At 27.8% G+C, this 5,000-nt stretch overlaps 1 long non-coding RNA gene across 1 annotated transcript; it reads right to left on the bottom strand.

The window, feature by feature from the left end:
* Nucleotides 1–380: 380 nt before the first annotated feature.
* LOC113826139 (uncharacterized) lies at nt 381–3,595 on the bottom strand. The gene is made up of 4 exons (XR_003477642.2): nt 3,450–3,595; nt 1,801–1,952; nt 1,301–1,406; nt 381–545 (listed from the first exon to the last, which is right to left on the bottom strand). It is a non-coding gene; the product is annotated as an uncharacterized lncRNA (long non-coding RNA).
* Nucleotides 3,596–5,000: the final 1,405 nt, after the last annotated feature.

The raw sequence follows: 5,000 nt of genomic DNA, 5'->3' as shown, positions 1-5,000 counted from the left end.
TTGCCTTTAAATATTATAAAAAAGCAAGAAATCATAAGGGAACTGTTGCAGTACAGGAAGATGCAGGTTTTTTCATCAGAAGTTGACCTTTTTGGTGCCTTGCTCATTTTCTACAATAGTCTCTACAAGATTTCATGAAGATTTTATCCTTTTGCTTCTTTTTATCTATTGGGTATAGTTATGAAAATTTGTTTATGGACACTTTGCACTTGCCTGCAGCCATAATTATCCAGAAAGTAATATTCATAATATATATCAGTATTATCTTCATGCTCAATGCATGTAATCACCTGTATTTGAAGTTTATGTGGCATATATTCATTCACAATTCAATGTATAACTAAAAGTTTATACAGAAGGAACTTCATGAAAATACCAAAAATTATCAACACTTTATTCCTTTATTCCGACATCAAATTAATATGACTGTCTAACTCTCTGGGGCTAAATTCCAAGTGACAGGTAGGAAGGTCTTGCAGACACAGCATCCACAGCACCACAAATAATCTGCTTATGAAGGTATCCTACACCAGTCACACACAACTCTGAAAAGAAGCATAAGAAATTTCTTGTTCATTTCATCCAAAAGACACCTAAAAAGAATTTACGGTTAAAAAAAAAGCACAATATATATATATATATATATATATATATATATATATATATATATATATATATATATATATATATATATATATATATATATAATAGCAGGAATACAATTAAATACCTATGGTATTTGGTCACTGTCTTGTGCCTGTTTCTCTACTAATCCACTCAAAACACACAAAACTAAGAAATAAACTGAGTAAATCAAAATATGAACTTTATAAAAAGATTGTATGAAAAATTCTTAAGGCCTTAACCATTTAGATTAAATTCCCAAGAATTTTCAATTGATTTTGCAGACTTGAGAAAGTGATTCAGTCCACATGAACTGACACAGGAGTATGTCTGCAATGCAAGTATATTCATTCCTCTCACACTTACAGATGCTGATTCCAGACATATAATCAGACATGGATATTACCAATAACTATAACTATATCTATCTATACCCTCCTACAAATGGATGGTTTATAATCCATTTTGAATTTTCAAAAAGACTAGCATCTAAGAAACATTAAAATTGTGTTTAACTTTCTACACAAAGAGAATCTGCAAAGAGATCTGTAATAACAAACGGGTTGGGAATGGCTGAACTACTCAGTTTAAAAGTATACTTTATACAAATCCACAAAGTATCAATTCCTTGAGATTTTACAAAATATACTTTTTGAATATTACATGCAAAACTTACCTTCCCATAGATGAATATTTCTGTAGCAATATGCAGGTCCAAAGCTGCAATTTCCCGTCCAAAGCAGCCTCAACCCATGCTTATCCATCTACACTTCTGACTCCAACTGAAACAAGAAACCATATCCATTAATAATTACTTCCACCAATCACAGAGAATAACTGTTCCAATAAGATTTCTGTATGAAAACTCTACAAGACTTCCCCATTTAGGTTAAACTCATAGAATCTCCAAGTTTCTCTCGCAGACTTAAAAAGTGACTCAGTCCAAGTGAACTGGCACAGAGTGAATCTGCTTGCAAAGAGAATCAACCAAGCTTAAATATCAAACAATTTCAATTAATAATATCAAGTTGTCAATGATTTTTCCTACATAAGAATATATTCATTACATAATGATTTTTAAATGTAATTAAGGCTGATTCAAATATGAATTGGCCATGTTCCTTGGGCCAATTAAAATAAAAATTAGAAATGCAGAACTTTCTAGTCTATATATACCATTTTCTTGATTATCCCTTACAGGGATTGAAGACTTCGAATTTTGAGTTCCAATACAATCAGGAATCCACAAATCATCAAGTCATGAAGAGCCACAGAAGTCTGTCTCCAAAGCCATGATGTGTTCCAGTTTTATGCATCAAATTCACCATCTGAAATGATTTATAGATATTAGTTACACATACATTTCAATATACTAACAAAAGCCTAACAGTTGAAAAATTAATGAGAAAACTCAGCAAGCAAATCATAAAATCTAATTCAAACCTACTCATCAATATATACTAAGAGCTATGCATTCCAATTCTGGCATTTGTAAAATGTTTTTTTTTGAGCTATCGCAAGTTTTCTACACCAGGTGGTTTTCTGGCAAATGCCAACATGCCTCCTCACTATCACAACGGATTACTTCAAGCTCCATCCTCCCAGCATATATGTGGCAAGATATTTAGGCACATAGGACATAGGATCACCTGACGCTATGCCACCTTCTCAAATTGGCTTCATTACTTCAGGCATTTTATGTAGATAAGAGTTTTTAAAAATGTACATTAATCATGACCAACTTATATCAAAATTGTAATTCAACATTTCATGCCTTTCCTAAATTAGCTTTAATAAATATAGTACTCTACATTGGTAATGATCTAAACAGACAACATGACACCACACGGGATGAGCAAGTCTACTGGTCCACATTCTACACAGTATATAAAATCGTGCCATGTAAAAAGGGGCCCTTGTGTAATAGGAAAGTCTGCATAATGACATTTCCCCACTTGGTTAAATTCAGCATTTCTTATCAATCCAAAAAGTACTGCCATTGTTTCTAATCCACGCAAAATATTCGATCAATCCTGCTTTACAAAAAACTAGCAATTTTTTCTTTATCTTTATATCCAATTCAATTATAACAAAAAATATAAAACTCGCATTAGTAAGGTAAACAAGTTGCTGGACTGTAAGGAGACTGCGCGATGTATTTTCGTCATTTAGCAGCGACTATAAGGCCACTGCAGCTTAAACTATGTTCTATCCCACTCTATTTCTTCCGCTTGATAAGATGGCGGCGTCCATTTCCCTCTATCTACCCGTTTTGGTGTCTTCAACCTATACCCAACGACCAACTAGACTAAGGGCAGTTTGGCCCGAATGAAAACTGCATTTTATTTATTTATTTATTTATTTACCTTTCCTCTCTTTTCGGATCATAAATGACATGATTTCGAGCGATTTAGAAGGAACTGCGATCCTACAATTAATTTTTGCTTACACTGATAGCTTTAAACACAGCTTGCGGTCTACGAGAATGAGAAAAAGGAAATTATTGTAAAATTAAAACATATTGAATATCTAAACTAAAGGTCCACGCGTGATTACTTAAATCACATCATCACATTTCTCTTACTTGCAAAACCGTAATTAAACAAGACTTCAAAAATCAAAATAATTCCAGCGAGACACGCTTTTAAAAACATAAATAAACGTAAATATTCACAACCTCTTGCACATATTCAAAAGATGACCTCACACTCATCTCTCAATAGCTTCCCTATTTCAATATTCAGCAATTCGATTCTCACTTCATAATAAAGCCGGATATCCAACGAATAATCCCCCATCTTAAAAACAGAAATACCACGCCACACCTCGCGGATGATCTCCGATAACTTTCACTCGCAGAAGACACAGGAACGAGAATGGATCTCTGTTGATGCCGGGACGATGTTGTCGCTTTTCCCTTGTATGTATTCCTTTTAAATCAAGCTGTTTGTATATACATCAAATAGATGCTTCATACACTTCTGGTTTGTTGTTTATTTTTCTGATCCATTCTAACTCTCAGTACTGTGATGATCTTGGTGTGTTTTTAATAATGTATCGATTTTGTTCAGGTTCGAATGCTAGCGATCGGAAACGCTTTCAAATAATATTACTTCGATAAAACGTTTCGGGAAAATTATATGTGAACACCATCTTTATTATAAGAATGCTTTCAATAGAATTTTGGCAGAAAAAATAATCAATATTCACGCTTAGACTATATTATAATTTTCTTTATTGTTATTATCATTATCATTATTAATATAAATTATTATTATTCTAATAATGATAATAATGATAATAATAATAATAATAATAATAATAATAATAATAATAATAATAATAATAATAAATTATTATTATTCTAATAATAATAATAATAATAATAATAATAATAATAATAATAATAATAATAATAATAATAATAATAATAATAATGATATTATTATTATTATTATTATTATTATTATTATTATTATTATTATTATTATTATTATTATTATTATTATTATTATTATTATTATTATTATTATTATTATTATTATTATTATTATTATTATTATTATTATTATTATTATCATCATCATCATTGTCATTATTATAATTATTACTATTTTAACTATTATTATTATTACTATAATTTTTATAATAATAATAATAACTATTATTATTATCATCATCATCATCATTATTATTATTATTATTATTATTATTATTATTATTATTATTATTATTATTATTATTATTATTATTATTATTATTATTATTATTATTATTATTATTAATATTATTATTATTATTATTATTATTATTATTATTATTATTATTATTATTATCATTATTATTATTATTATTATTATCAATATTAACATTATTTTCGTTATTATTATCATTATCATTATTATTATCATTATCATTATTATTATCACTATCATTATTATTATCATTATTATCATTATCATTATTACTATTATCGTAATTGTTATTATCATTATCATTGTCATTATTGTGTTTGTTGTTGTTAGTTATTGTTATTACTGTTATTATTATCATTGCTATTATCATTATTAATATTATTATCATTGCTTTTATTATCAATAGTATCATTATCATCATCATCAGTGCCATTATTATCATTATCATCATTATTATCATCATCATTATTATCATTATTATCATTATCAATATAATTATCCTTATCATCATTATCATCATTATTATCATTATCAATATAATTATCCTTATCATCATTATTATCATTATTATAATTACCATTACTATCATTATCATAAAAGTGATAATGATAATAGTAATAATAATAAGAATGATAATAATATTAATAATAATGATGATAACAACAACAGCAACAATAATAA

This window comes from Penaeus vannamei, chromosome 29 (assembly GCF_042767895.1).
Source record: "Penaeus vannamei isolate JL-2024 chromosome 29, ASM4276789v1, whole genome shotgun sequence".
Lineage (NCBI taxonomy): Eukaryota > Metazoa > Arthropoda > Malacostraca > Decapoda > Penaeidae > Penaeus > Penaeus vannamei.
This window is presented reverse-complemented; position numbering and strand designations above follow the sequence as displayed.